A 15,944-nucleotide genomic window follows, 5' to 3' on the forward strand; every position below is an offset into this window, starting at 1 on the left:
TGTTAGGGATAGGCTGGAGACTATGGAACGCTGTCTGGGGACAGGTGAGCAGTCAACAGAGAGTTTGTGGGTCAGGGCTAAAGGGAGAACAGCTATGGGGGACATTATTGTGGGGAATCTGTTACAGACCGCCTGATCAAGGAGAACCTGTGGATGAAGCACTCTACAGACAGATAGGAACAGGCTCACGCTCGCAGGCCCTTGTTCTCATGGGGGACTTCAACCACCCTGGTATCTGTTGGAGGGACGGTACGGCCCAGCACAAGCAGTCCAGGAGGTTCCTCGATTGTGTGGAAGACAACTTCCTTCTGCAAGTAATAGAGGAGCTGACAAGGAGCTGGTTGGAAATGTGATGCTCCAGGGCAGCCTTGGATGCAGCGATCATGAGGTGGTTGAATGCGAAATCCCCAGGAGAGTGAGAAGAGCGTGCAGCAAGCTCACTGCCCTGGACTTCAGAAGAGCAGACTTTGGCCTCTTCAGGAGCCTGCTTAGTCAGGTTCCATGGGATATAGCCCTGGAGGGCAGGGGGGCCCAAGACTGTTGGTTGATATTCAAGGATCACCTGCTACAAGCTCAGGAGTGCTGCATCCCAACTAGAAGGAAGTGCAGCAGGAGGGCCAGGAGACCTCCTTGGATGGATAAGGAGCTGCTGAGGAAAATTCAAAGGAAAAAAGAGTCATATAAAAGGTGGAAGCAAGGACAGGTGGCCTGGGAAGAATGCAGGGATGTTGTCCAGGAAGCTAGGGACCAGGTTAGGAGGGCTAAGGCCCAGTTAGAATTAAACTTGGCTAGGGATGTTAAGGATAACAGGAAGGGATTCTATAGGTATGTAGTGAATAAAAAACAGACTACGGACAACGTAGCCCCCCTGAGGAAGCTATCAGGAGAACTGGCTACCCTGGATTTGGAGAAGGCTGAGGTTCTGAATGAGTTCTTTGCCTCGGTCTTCACTGGCAAAGGCTCTGACCGCACCACCCAAGTCTTGGAAGGCAGACGCAGGGACTGTGAGAATGAAGACCTTGGGCCCAGTGTAGGGGAGGATCTGGTTCGAGAACATCTTAAGAACCTGAACGTGCACAAGTCTATGGGACCTGATGGAATCCATCCGTGGGTCCTGAAGGAGCTGGCGAATGAAGTTGCTAAGCCACTGGCCATCGTATTTAAAAATTCATGGCAGTTGGGTGAAGTTCCGGCAACTGGAAAAAGGGAAACATAACCCCCATTTTCAAGAAGGGGAAAATGGAAGACCCGGGGAATTACAGACCAGTCAGTCTCACCTCTGTGAGTTCGGTGGAGAAGAGATTCAGAGCAGTCCTGTGGAGAAGGACTTGGAGATGTTGGTTGATGAGAAACTTAACATGAGCCGGCAGTGTGCACTCGCAGCCCAGAAAGCCAACCGTATCTTGGGCTGCATCAAAAGGAGCGTGACCAGCAGGTCGAAGGAGGTGATCCTGCCCCTCTACTCTGCTCTTGTGAGACCTCACCTGGAGTATTGTGTGCAGTTCTGGTGTCCTCAACATAAAAAGGACATGGAACTGCTGGAACAAGTCCAGAGGAGGGCCACGAGGATGATCAGGGGACTGGAGCGCCTCCCGTATGAAGACAGGCTGAGAAAGTTGGGGCTGTTCAGCCTGGAGAAGAGAAGGCTGCGTGGAGACCTCATAGCAGCCTTCCAGTGTCTGAAGGGGGCCTATAGGGATGCTGGGGAGGGACTCTTCATCAGGGACTGTAGTGACAGGACAAGGGGTAACGGGTTAAAACTTAAACAGGGGAAGTTTAGATTGGATTTAAGGAGGAAGTTGTTTACTGTGAGGGTGGTGAGGCACTGGAATGGGTTGCCCAGGGAGGTTGTGAATGCTTCATCCCTGGCGGTGTTCAAGGCCAGGTTGGATGAAGCCTTGGGTGGGATGGTTTAGTGTGAGGTGTCCCTGCCTATGGCAGGGGGTTTGGAACTAGATGATCTTAAGGTCCTTTCCAACCCAAACTATTGTATGACTCTATAAAATCACAATTAACAGCAGGTGGATGATAGCTGATACTGAATGTCATAATCTCTAGAGTGACAAATTCTAACTTTTCCCAATACGTAAAAATCTTGAGTAAAACAGGCACTGGGATGTCGCCATGACAGCTAACGTGTCATAGTCTCAGGTCAGCCTCTTCCCTCAGATCACCAGTGCTGTCATCCACACCAGCGTTCAGAGGCTTTTCTCATGCCTGAAGCTCTGATGAGCTCAGCCGTCATGCTCACATAGAGTATAGAAATATAAATGTTAATGGAAGTGTTCAGAAAATTTTTAAGTCCCATCTTTTGACTGCCACAATGTTCTGATGTTACTGGGTCGGTCTAGTTGAGTTACCGTGCGTTATTCTGCTCAATGAAGAATATTGAAACAGCATGTAATTTCTGCTTCCTATGTATTTTCTTTTTTTTTAGCCTGGAAATAAAATAAATATGGCAGTATAATGCATTCCAGTTACATAAATATCTTTCCTCATCTGGTTAATTTTCCTTCCCTTCTCAACTTCCTACTGACTTCTTCACCAGTTTCCATCTCCAGGCAGAAGTATTTGTGACCTGCACTTTTAATCCGTAAGGTAGTTAATTATGGCCTAACATCTAAGAAGCAGAAATGCAACTAGAGTAATTGCTCACCTGCATTGTTGTGGAAATGTCTAGAAATGATTGCCAACCTAATTTAAATGCTTTGCAAATAAGTTCTCTGTGTGATGTTATGGATACACAGTTACTTGGCACACAGCAGCAGCTTAGTGATATGATATCGGAGTGTATTGGATTCTTGAGGGACTGCACCTATGGAAGGGACCCACGCTGGAGCAGTCTGTTCCGGAAGGACTGCACCCATGGAAGGGACCAACACTGAGAAGCTCATGAAGAGCTGCAGCCTGTGGGAAGGACTCATGCTGGAGTAGTTCATGGATGATGGTGTCATGTGGGAGGGACCCGACGCTGGGGCAAGGGGAGAGTGTGAGGAGTCCTCCCCCTGAGGAGGAAGGAATGCAGTGACACTGTGTGATGAACTGACTTCAGCCCTGGGTAGAGAATTTGGGAGTAAAGTTGAGTCCAAGAAGAAGGGAGGAGCGGGGAGAGGTGTTTTTAAGATTTATTTTTTATTATTATTCTACTCTGAATTGATTGGTAATAAACTGATTTCCCCAAGTCAAGTCCAGTTTGCCTATGACAGCAATTGCTGCGTGATCTCTCTCGGTCCTCATCTTGATCCGTGAGCCTTTTACTGTATTTTCTCTCCCCTGTCCAGCTGAGGAGGTGAGTGACAGAGTGACTTTGGTGGGCACGTGGCATCCAACCAGGGTCAACCCACCATATGGAGCTTGGCTTGATTTCAGCTAGTGCATTATATTATTTTGAATCATGCTGATAATGCCAATTGTCTGGCATTCCAAGTGACAGCAGGTGAATGCTTCTGAAATGTAAGGACGCTGCTCTAATGCAAAAAGGATTTTTCTGTGCAATTTAGCACCAAGATTTTAGTAACTTGTAGCTTTCAATGGGATTATAAGAGATCTACATTTAATTTCAGATTTTTTTTTTTTAAAACCTTATTAGATCTACTTTTCATGTAAATTCCCTTAGGATCATGCAGTGCATTTCAGCAGAGGGACTTTTGATGACCATCCAGAAATTTAGGATTGGAGTTCAGTGTTGCTACTGTTCTTCTCTAAGTTCTTGTGGGTGTAAAAAATGTGTGTGCACCACACCAGTGGCATCAAATACCTGCCTAGGTCTGTTAACTGGGATGCAGGTGTCAAATACATCAAATGTATTTAGGGAAGAATAATCTACATTCTAAGAAGTGAAGAGATACTGCACTGTGTTGACTGTGTGGTGTGGTGGCTTCTTGCTCCACCTGTGCACTTCAGAAAGGTCAATCTGAATTTGGCATAGTATGTATACTGTGACATCTTGCAGGATATCACATTGCTCATGGTGATTCAAAGAGTAATTTGTTTAACAGTAGAATGGTCTTTATCTTCAGGGTTTGTTTTCTTAAACTTGTTCTTACTTATTCAATTTGAATTTTATTCATAATTACAGAACTTTACAAATACAAAAATAAATGCAAGTAATGTTCTATTATTTCTTTTTAATTGATAATGTGCTGCGATTTGAAAATAGTCATTGGAATAAAATGGCAAGTTGAAAGGAAGATAACATAATAATAAATAGTAATTTAAAAGTTAAAATAAACAAGATGACCCATTAATCCGTTAGATTAATCCAGATAATGGCAGCAGTTTCATCTACAATTAGAACTGTAGTGAAATAATGTAGAAAATATTTCCCACTAATAAGATTCAGAAGGGAAAGCTGCAGTGCTCACATACTCAGAATGTAACAGCTTACAGGATGTTGTAGGTTCTGTTTTTACAGACAGAAAAGATGATAAATTTGAGGAACTTAAAATTGCCATAGAAGCTTTAGGATGTCAAGTGTTCCTAAGTGTGGAGATATTTTAAGGACATAATTGGGGGTATAGCAAGAAGGGGATGGATCATAAATGAGGGAGACAGAAATTGCCAACAAATAAGGACAAAACCAGCAGTATTCTATGGAGTTTTACTTGGTCAACTTAAAAATCCCACCCAGTACAGGATGCAGGAAAAATGCTATTGCTGAAAGCAGGAAAAGCATATTGTCATATCTGTGAGCTCATACTCAGCATTTCCCCTCTTTGAGCATTGATGGGAAAATGCAGTCATTTGGTGCTACTTGAGTAAGGAAAAAACATGAGTTTTAGTAGATACAGAAGAAAGATTTGCCTGCATTAAAGGACTGCCCTTCAGCAGTTTGGGTTTGTTTTTTCTTTTTTCGACAGAATTTTCATGTTAGATCTTGCAGCGGAATGAAGACTTTTATGTAGGTAGTTATTATTTCAGATAGGAAGGAATGGTCCTCCTGGATGAGCAGTTTTTGTCACAAAGACAATTAATATACTTCAGAATACACTTGGGAGAACTTCAGAGTCATTACTGGCTTTTAATTTCTTTCCGCTTTTGCGGCAGCTCTTGTAATGAGAACAATACAATTTGAAAACCTGTATTTCTTCATGCAGCCTGCAACTTTTATTTCCTTTTTTTTTTTATTTATTTTTTTTATTGTTGTGAAGTCCATTACAGAACTGACCCAACATCTCTGGAAAAGGACTGTATAGCGAAGGTGGTAGTTTCTCGTGAGAGACAGTTCCTTCTGAGAGGCGCAGATGCATGTGCAGGGCAGCTTTTTCAGCAAGGGTGGCCAACAGGGGACTCTGCTGTAGTGAGATCAGATGACACTGTGCTACCCTGCCTCAAGACTGAAATACTAAAACAAATTTGAAGCCCTGTCCTGTAAGAAATGCATATTAAGGACACTGAGTATCTGAAGCCTTTCTTGGCAGGGCAGCCAGCTATCAGGGAGAGAAGCTCTCAAGTACTTATAACTATGGAGGTAATTGGGTACTGCAGGGACAAGCATGGCATAAGCTGGCATTAAGAGTTGGAAGTGTAGCTGTGGTGAGGGTGGTAGGAGACTTCCTTGTGTCTCTGATGGTGATGCCTAGGACACTTCATACAACGCCCTTTTCCTCTTTTCCTGTTTAAAAACAATGTTTCTTTCATGCTGCTACTGTTGTGAATGGCTCATGAGTTTTCTCTTCATATGAAGACTGTAGCCCTTTCTTTCCAAGCAAAATGAAAGCAACTCATGCGCTGTTCCCTGAGAAATCACCTCTACGAAGCTCTGGGTAAACGTGAAATGTGAGCTTCCTGTTGGCTGTAGATGCTCGGTTTCTTGTTGGGACTCATGCAGTTTCTTTCCAGCCTTGCCTTACAAGAAGACTTACTGCCTTCGTTTTTACTAGTACATATACCCTTGACTAAGGTCAAATGCCACTGCATTGTTTCTTGATACCAAATATGTGTATCTGATATTATTTAAATAACCCTTATAAAATAAATACTACCATAGTGAGTCCTCTTTTTAGTGAACTACTAAAATACTTAAAAGCTTTTCTGTCTAGTTAAAAAAAAAAAAAAGTATTAAAAGAAATGAAATACCAATCCATATTTATCTTTTCTACAGCCCAGAATTTCTTTACTGTGAGAGTGATGAGGCACTGGAATAGGTTCCCCAAAGAAGTGGTAAATGCTTCATCCCTGGCAGTGTTCAAGGCCAGGTTGGACAGAGCCTTGGGTGACATGGTCTAAGGTGAGATGTCCCTGCCCTTGGAAGGGGTGTGGAACTAGATAATCTTAATGTCCTTTCCAGTCCTACCTGTTCTGTGATTCTACTATTGTACTGCTGCTTCTTGACGCAGCAAATTGTTAAGAAGTGATGTGACAGTGATGTGTAGAGGATGGGTGGGTACAAGGAAGAGATCCTTTGAGAGTGTAACAAGAGCAATCTCAGTGGACATCAAGAGGCAAAACTGAAGGTGGAGTAGGCATGGAGATGGGAATTCTGAGACTGAACACAGCAAATGCTTCCTGCCTGTATACTTGAAGGAATGCAGAAAATGGAGCAGTAGTTGCAGAGGCATGAGAAACCAGGGTATCTGATTTTACCTTCTTCCTTTTCTTTTGCTCTTTCTGGAAAGCCTACTTCAAATCTTAAACCCAAAATCTCTGTTCACATGAGGTTAGTCTTTGTGTTGCTCTATGTCTAAACTCCTGCCTTTGACAGTGCTTCTCATGGAGGTTTTTCCACCTTGGAATCACCTGGCCTTACAGCAGGCAGGCAGGGGCAGCTGGTCACCTCCATTTCCCTATTCCTGCCTTCTTGAATAGACCCCCTCCCAGCCTCCTCACTCTTTCTTCTCTATTAAACAGCTTGAGAACTCTCTCTGTTTAACCTCTGCCTTGGTTATTTTTTTCTGTTAGCAAAAGGGAAATTAACCTGCCTTTCATATCTTGTCCGATTTCTCTGTAGCTTTATCCAGCCTTTCTGATTGTCCCAATTCACCTTGGTATCCCCTGTCAATCTTCTGCCTCTTACCCTGTCACTCATCTTCTCTGTACCTGGTAGTCCTTTAGTGCTGTTGACTTTGCTGCTGCTTTTAGTTCTTCCATTGGTTATCCCGTAAGGGAAATTTGTTTAATCTTTTTCCCATTTCAGTATTTTTCCCTTTTCAATAGTAATTACAAAGTACTGTAACACTTTGTCTTGTGATGGGCCTGGTTTTGGCTGTTTAGTTAATTTCTGTGGATCTCTGTTATTTAGTAGAGCTAAGCTTTTTTTTTTATTCAAAATGGTGGCAAAGTATAAGACTATCAGGAGATATCCACTGATACAAGTGGAAAGTGGGGAATATGCAGAGTTGAAAGCATCAACTGCTACAGCGCCAACAAAACAACATTCCCAAATCTCTTTACAAATAGACTGCAATTCAGTTTTTAAAACTCAGAGGTGAGTATGGTTAAAGTGGCTATGTAAGTGGCAGCAATTCATTATGGTGTACTAGCTAGATACGAAATAAAATATTTTTTTATTGTGGAAAATTTGGTGGTTGCTTGAGGTTGGGTTTTTTTTGTTTTTTTGTTTTTTCACATAGAAAGAAACAGAAAAATGATAGCTTGAAACAGCCTTCAAAAATTATATTTGTTTTTCTGAACAGTGAATGTACTGCCAGAATTGAATGCTTTGTGATAGTGTTTGAAATGTACCATTACTCAGACACATGCCCTATGACAGCCATATTACTTGTAAGCAATAAATCAGCTTATCTTCAAACAAATTAAGTCTGACAGCTGGCCTTTCATCACTGCCTATCAAACTAACTGTCAGATTGTTCAACTCATTAACCTCCTGCTTAACTCAGAATCCAGTCTGGGTTTCATACGAAGTGAGGTCACATTAGCCTTTTAGCATCCATTCTTTAAGGAAGTTCCTAAGGGTTCTCCTTCTAGGAAGAAAGCTTGAAATCCCCTTCCCGCTCAACCTAAATCCTTTAACCCCATGGCAAAATTTGTGGGACTGTCAGAATTCTTTGGTGATAGTGACAACAGGGAAATGCAAGCAAATGGTTTTGGAAGGGTGTGTGTATATCTTGTTGTTGTCTAAATATGCAACTATAGCATTGCGATTTATGCTATTTAAAGAAAAGTTGAAAATAAATTCCTTTGGAAGCCAACCTCTAATTGCTGAACACAGAACAACTTAGGCTGGGGTGTGTTAAGTAGCAGTGCCTGTTACCTAGACAATGGGTAATAGCATATGTATCAATTACCCCGTTTACTGGGCATATGTGGGTGGATATTAGGGTACATGGCTATAACTTCTGCAGATGTGAAGAGGAAGCAGAGAGCACAAAGGAAAGTGTTTCTAAGGAATGGTCTGGTTACAAAGAGTTTTCAGCTGAACTGTGTTGCAGGTGCATCAAGCAGTATTGACTTTATAGTCTTAGGTTTTGGACAATACGCAGTATGATCTTTGCCCAAATTATTTATAGACTGAACTGGAACACAGCCTGATGAGATTAAGAAGTGGAGCATAAACAGAGCTGTTGCATCTTTTACTGTGCAAACCTTGCAGAACTGGCTCCTATCTCACACTTCCCTGAAATCCTCTGTACTGTTCTGTGGTCTTTCTTTGACCCTTTTGGTTTCACTTGACTCAACCTTCATCACAGGCATGAGATCTAATGCGTGATAAGATGCCCAATGGGTCTATAGGTAAGTCTGTAGAACAGAAACATATAGAATTTTAGCAGGCATGAAGCAGACTTGAATTCAGTGAAACACTTTTATTCCTGGCAGAAGCCCTATGTTAGCACAAGTAAATAAAAGCCTATTGGTTCAAAAATAGAGGTGAGTGTGAATAAGGGAAACAAACAAACAAACAAAAAACCCAAAACACCAAAAACAAAACCAAAAAACCCACCCAAACAAAAAGAACCCCAACCCCTCCCCCCAAAAAACCCCACAAAACCCAAAAGAAAGCCCCCAAACCCTCAAAAACCCAGCACACCCACTCCCCTCAATCAAACCAACAAAACCCCCTGCAATTAAACATTTTAAAAATCTGAAGTTATTTGGAAGTTATAGCTCATAAATGAACAGACTTATTTATTTTGGTTATGACTGTGCCATTTCTTGTACATGAAATACCCAGTATGAATTGCCAGTAAGTTTTTTTACCTTCTACAAGTTCAGATTTCATTTCAAGGTTCACTTGTGTGGAGCTGTATATGTCAGCCAAGAAATTATGATCTGAATTGTATTTTGAAATTTGGAGCAGTAGTTGGATAAGTAAGGAAGCATCATGGAAAGAAAAGGTCTGCTTAACCTTCATTAATAATGAGTGAAAAACTGAGAAACAGGTGGTGGGAGTTAGATCGGATTCATAATGAAATCCCAGAAGGCTCTGTGCTAACACTTGTCCTGTTCATCATGGCTTATAAACATCTGGCAAGAGGGACCAGCGTTTGGTTGACAGCATGTTTCTTATTGGGAAAGTCAGTGGTAAAGCTGGTGGCCAAGACTTGCACAGGTATTTCATAATATTAAACAACTCGCCAGAAAGAAAGCACAAATGTAACTTGTCAGCAGATGAAAAGTGGTGAACCTAAGCACACATTCAGTAATTTCTAAATCAGCAGTTTCTTTTAAAGAAGAAGATCTTGAAGCTGAAACTGATTATATTTTGAAAGCTGCAGCTTCAATACCCAGCAGCGGTCAAGGACAAAAATGGGGTGTTAGAAATGGTTTGGAGACAAAACAGCAGATGCTGCTGAATGCCCACAGTGTTGTAGTGGCATGCACACTTCTCAAGTTGTGCATGCAGTCCTGGCCAACTCTGTTTTTTTCTCTGATGTACAGAGAAAGAAGAGTAGAGGATATAAGGGAAAAAAAAAAAAAATAAAAAAAAAATGAAGGACCTGAAATTTTTCCCAAGACTGAAGCTTTTTATCATGGAGAGGACAGTGAACAAAAGGGAGGGCCATACAATCGTGAATAATGTGGGAAAGTTGAATAGGGAGTTACTGTTTGCTGTTTCTCATAGCATGAGCAATAGTTGATAGTTCTCAAATAGAAATAAGAAACAGTGTTTACATTTATTTAGAATCATAGAATAGTTAGGGTTTGAAAGGAACTCAAGATCATGTAGTTCCAACCCCCCCGCCATGGGCAGGGACACCTCCCACCAAACCATCCCACCCAGGGCTTTATCCAACCTGGCCTTGAACACTGCCAGGGATGGAGCATTCACAACCTCCCTGGGCAACCCATTCCAGTGCCTCACCGCCTTCACAGGGAAGAATTTCCTCCTTATATCCAATTTAAACTTCCCCTGTTTAAGTTTTAACCCATTACCCCTTGTCCTGTCACTACAGTCCCTGACGAAGAGTCCCTCCCCAGCATCCCTATAGGCCCCCTTCAGACACTGGAAGGCTGCTATGAGGTCTCCACGCAGCCTTCTCTTCTCCAGGCTGAACAGCCCCAATTTTCTCAGCCTGTCTTCATACGGGAGGTGCTCCAGTCCCCTCATCTTCCCCTGATCATCCTCGTGGCCCTCCTCTGGACTTGTTCCAGCAGTTCCATGTCCTTTTTATGTTGAGGACACCAGAACTGCACACAATACTCCAGGTGAGGTCTCACAAGAGCAGAGTAGAGGGGCAGGATCACCTCCTTCGACCTGCTGGTCACGCTCCTTTTGATGCAGCCCAGGATCCGGTTGGCTTTCTGGGCTGTGAGCGCACACTGCCGGCTCATGTTCATTTTCTCATCGACCAGCACCCCCAAGTCTTTCTCCGCAGGGCTGCTCTGAGTCTCAAAGGTTTAGTGTAATTTCTCATAGAAAAATATAAACCATAAAAAATATTAGTAGATTCTAAACTTCGTGAACTGTTAATGCAGTGAGTTAAACATATGTGACAAGTGGATAGGTAACTTTTGTTCTGAGGTAGCACACTTAATCATCCTTTTTAGTTCCTTCTTACTTTCCATCCCAACTTTAAATTAAAATGCTTATGACTGTAAGGTCTTATGTGATGCCTGTTATTTAAACTGTAGACATACTTGAAAAATCCTGAATGATACAGTTATATATATCAGCAGATGTGTGTGAGGGTTAAAAGTCCATTTTATGTTTACAGAAAAGGCCAGAAATTTTGTTTGAATGTAAAGCTACTTTATCTTAGAGGCTGGACTCTTGCCCTAGTGTTATCAGTTTCAGAGTCAACAAAATCAAATAGGTTTGCACTGATTCTTCAGTGATGATATTCAGTCTCTCAGAGAGATTAATATCTCTAATTAGCTTCATATGGCATTAGAAGTAGGGGTTTTTTTTATGAGATTGGGTATTCTGAGGGCAGAACAGTTCCTGCTCTGCTTAGGTTGTTGCAGGCATATTGTCTTAGGGGATGTTGCTGTCGTTTATGTACTCTGTGTGGCTCAGAATGATGATTCAAAGCTCTTGGCTCTATCCTTTTCTTTTAAAGATGAATTGTAAAAGGGGAACATGCAGGGACATTTGACATTTCCAGGGAAGAGAGTCCCAATGTAGAAACAGACTGGCTTTACAAAGTATGCCAAGTGCATCATGTTTGTAATAGTCCTCACAAGAAATATAATCAAAGTTCTCATAATAAAACTTCTTGTTCTAAATCTGTTTTACTAGGAAAAAATACCTTGTGTACAAAAGGAAGAACTTGCTGCATCCTGTCCTTTTTAGATCCCAAAAGTTTGTATTGTTGAAGAGAATAAGAATGTAAAACCAATTTGGTTTAGACGCATTGTGTCTGCTCTCCACATGAAATCTCAAGATCAGCAAACACAGATTGTCTTTGTTACAGATAATGTCATCTTTACAGAGAGGTGACCAAATAACCTTCAGTAGACTGATTTGGAGGTAGACTTTTCTCTGCACAACAAAACCAGGAGTATCTAAAGATCTTATCTAATGACTCAGAAAAGTGCTTAAGTCTTGAAATTGTTTTCATCAATGCCAGAAGATACTTGAGTAGAACTCACAAGTTTCTGTCTAGGCTTTGGGGTTCTGAGACTTTGCAAACATTCTTATCTGTGCTGGTTTAAAAGTATGCTGTAAATACATCAGCTTTGGCAGCATAAAAGGGGGAAGGATATTTGTTTTCCCAGAAGTGGGGAATTGTATTAATTTTTTGTGTGAATACTGTAGTATTATGGGAGAAAAATATGTGAAGGGGCTCCAAAGGGGTCAGTGGCCTGTTGAGTCAGCCTCCCTTTTCCAAGGCAGGACCAACTCTTAGCATGTGTTTGTCTAAAACTTCAACTGCCAAGAGATTCTGCAAATTTCTGTGGAATCTTTTCCTGTATTTTACTGTGCTTGCTGTCAAAAAGATTTTCCTAAAGATAAATGTAAATCTTTCTTTCTTATAATGAAATTTCTTCCTGTCCTAGCAATATATCCTTTTCCTGTGCAGTAGTTCTTGCTGAATACAAATGCTTATGACCAAGCAATTTTTTCCCTCCAGACTAAACAACTCTATTTTGTTAATTTTTATTTTTTTCATGTCATTTTGTACATTTTTCTTTGTTTTTCTTGAACTTGACAGAGTTCCAGCTCCTGACACTGGAATTCTCTTGTTCACAACATTACATCATTTGCAGGTCCCCTGTAATGCTTTTTGGTCTGAGCTAACCAGCACACTCCTGTGTTAGAAAAAATGTTCAATTTAATTGTATAGATGACACCTGAGGGTCCAAAATAGCACTGCAGAATGATTAGAAATGTATAAAACATCATTTGCATGCACTTCTTACATATTAAGACTATTCTTGTCTCACAAATCTCATCAGCAATGACTTTATCATATTTCTTTTGAGGTTACTGACTCAAAAAGTCCCAAACCTGTTAAACATCATCAAGCCCAGTACCAGTACCTATGCACCCCTGCTGGAAATCCTGCCTTTTCAAGGTGATTTCCCACTTGTAGCTACTGTTCGAGAACTGTTGTTCAGCCACCTTAATCCAATTATTATGCACTTTACTGATACTGAATATTACTAGGTTTTGAATCAGAACGTCCTGCAATAACAAGTCAGATGTCTCATCAAAGTTTGTCTGTTGCATCTATGTAGTTACCTTTATCAACCAAATTATTTCATCAGAGAATAAAACCAGATTTATTAGACAAAAAAATATATTTATTGACCCTACTTATATTCTTATCCTCAAATTCTTTATTTTCCAGATGCACTGCTTTTATCAGGACTGGTGTCAGGCTAACTAGAGTGTATCTGCCAGTGTTATCTGAAATGACCTTGTGTTTTTTATTTGTATCCTTACCGTCTGTAAAAGATTCTCTAGCAGCCAAATTTATATATCAACCAGGTAGATTATTTTTAATCTAATCTCTTCTAGACCTTTTGATTATACTTACCCAGCTCTTCCGAATTCAAAACGTTTGGTTTTGTAGCAGATACTTTCTGATACTCTCTTCAGTTATCAAGGGACTAGAACACAGTCTGTAGTGACTTGATGTAACTTTTCTGCCACTTCTGAAATGCATGATAGACAAACCTTTTTTTGCATCTTTATTGACAACTTTACCATCCTGATCCATAGAGAACCTATGCTGCTGCTTTTATTCTTAATTTGCTCAAACATTGGAGGTGAGAATATTTGACATATTTGTTTGCTACTTTTCTGTCCTTTAACAGCTTTTACTGTGCTGCTGTTTATTCCTTTCTTTTCCATTTGTGTTATTTGATAACAGATACTTTAAATTATTTAACCCCCAAACCAAGAAAGGCTTTTAGCCCGGGTTATCTTAATTGGCCGTGCCACAGGTTCTGGACAACAACAAAAAATAGTTGTACTATTTTTCTGCAGTCAGTTATGCTCATAGTTATGGAAGAAATCTGTAGCCACTCAGAGCTGGGGAGTGTCTTGGAGCTGTGAGTCTGTGCTCATGCATTCAGACTCGTTTCTGTTCTCCAGTAATTTTCCAAATGTAGTTATTGCTTCAAAGGTAAAGCACTCCCAGTGACAATTTACTGTTCTTTACCCAGAAAACAAATGTGCTATTCAGTAATTTTTGTTTTGGGATTTTTTTTTTGTTGTTATTGGAAGATTATTGTGTAGAATGTTTTAAACACAGATGCCGTGAAATGCTGCTGTTAGTTTCACAAAAAGTCAGGCATACATTTCCTGTGTTGAAGTGTGGGAAAGTAAAAGCTCGGTCACTGTGCAGTGGTGGAAAAGAGCATTGTTCATTCTTGTGGAAGGGAAGAAGAAAATGGCAATTGAGATGAAGTCTGATTCCGTACTGGTCTCTGGAGAATAAGTGTTTGGGTGGCTGGTGAGGCAGACGGGCAAAAGGGCAGATGAGGTTGAGCTGCACTAAAATACAAGATGTACCTGGAGACATTTTGAATCAGAATGTCATTTCTTGGCATTTTAACCGCTCTTCTAGAAGAAATATTGCAGAAGGGAAAAATGAGAATGAAAATGCCTTTCAATAATGCTTTGTTGCATGCAATTATGCTTTTTCATACTACTTTTTTTTTTTGTCTGTGTTTCTGGCTGACATTTAAATAAATATTTTCATTAGGGTCGATCAGAAGCTAAAATTAGGGATGCAATTAGAATACTTAATAAAACTGAACTTCTAGTTTTCCTGTGCTTGGGAATGTTTGTTGTGTTGGGAAAGAGTATAGACCTCAGAACTGGGATGTATCGCAAAGGCAGTGGAGAAAGAAAAGCACAAAGAAGATTGGCTAAAGCTCTCTTAAGGTGTAGATGATGAGGCCCTCACAACAAACTTCTGCGTCTTAAAGTAGCACAGGTACATAGGACGTTCCTGCTGCCAGTGCATGAGATAGGCTTCTTGTACATGAAATCAATCAGGCCTGTAACATCTATGTGCCTTCTCACCGAGCCATTTATTGAGAAGCTGAAGGTGTGGAAAATTGCGACTGTTTTCCTTGAGATGCTTGGATGAGACTGTTGCCTCAGAAAGTGTGAATTTTATGGCACTGTTTGACATGTCAACCATTTGAAATCTAGCATGTGAGATCCCTAGTGTTCCAAAGGCCTGTGAAGGTGAAGAAAGAAGTAACAGTGTTTAAGGATATGGAAGAGCACAAAAAAAGCCTTCTGCTGCAGAGCCCCTGTCCCACAGGCCTGTTCTGAATCCTGCTCTCTGTCTCCTTCCATATGAACTGTCTGTCCTTCACAGTCACTGATTCAGCATCTTTTAGAAATTGTGGAAGGCCAGAAAATTACCAACATTTAAGTAGTTTAGGATGCCCTCACACAGCAAAGCAATGTGTATTCTGCTGGAATGGTGGCTCACTGACAGCTACTGAAAAACTGCAGGTGCTCCCTGCCTCTTTTAGACACGCAGTAGTCATTGGATAGACCTGAAGTCAGCAAGTTTAGGTGTTTTGAATTTATCATTTCCCAAGTACATAATGATGTGTAGGAGAGCTCCTCTGGCTTTGTTGTCCATATCCTGCTTTATTAAGTAACAGTAAAAAAAACAACTACACATGATCAGCAAAATCCATCCAAATGTAGCTACCTCTGTCCTCATCCACAGTTTAACCACTGCATGAAAATTAAAATTGACAAAAGGATTCTCTTTTTCCTCCTGTTTCTTCTAAAGGGTACCTTTTGGAAAATACCATTTTGACATGCATGTGAGAGCCTCAGTATTTATTTGCACTGCTGCCGCAGGAGCACACAGTAGAGATTTCCGCACTAGTTTTAAATTACTAACTGATGCTGGAAGCAGTGTCTCTGCAGCAGCACACGACCCAGTATAAGCCACTTTACAGGCTAAGAAAATTGGGGCTGTTCAGTCTAAAGAAGAGAAGGCTGCATGGAGACCTCATCGCAGCCTTCCAGTATCTGAAGGGGGCCTACAAGGGTGCTGGAGAGGGACTCTTCTTCAGGGACTGTAGCAACAGGACAAGGGTAGTGGCTTCAGACTTTAACA

The 15,944-nt window shown here is 41.1% G+C and overlaps 1 protein-coding gene across 5 annotated transcripts in view; it reads left to right on the forward strand.

Moving 5' to 3' along the window:
* The window catches only part of DCLK1 (doublecortin like kinase 1), a 250,495-nt gene that overhangs the window by 88,713 nt on the left and 145,838 nt on the right, over positions 1-15,944 (forward strand). The window contains exon 1 of one of the 5 annotated variants that reach the window (XM_065678393.1): positions 13,592-13,614. The exons of the other annotated variants lie outside the window; for them this stretch is intronic. The gene's annotated coding sequence lies outside the window, so the exon portion shown is untranslated. Of the gene's footprint in view, positions 1-13,591; positions 13,615-15,944 lie in introns of those variants that run through there. 5 annotated transcript variants of the gene reach the window in all.

Source organism: Lathamus discolor, chromosome 4 (genome assembly GCF_037157495.1).
Source record: "Lathamus discolor isolate bLatDis1 chromosome 4, bLatDis1.hap1, whole genome shotgun sequence".
Taxonomy (NCBI): Eukaryota; Metazoa; Chordata; class Aves; order Psittaciformes; family Psittacidae; genus Lathamus; species Lathamus discolor.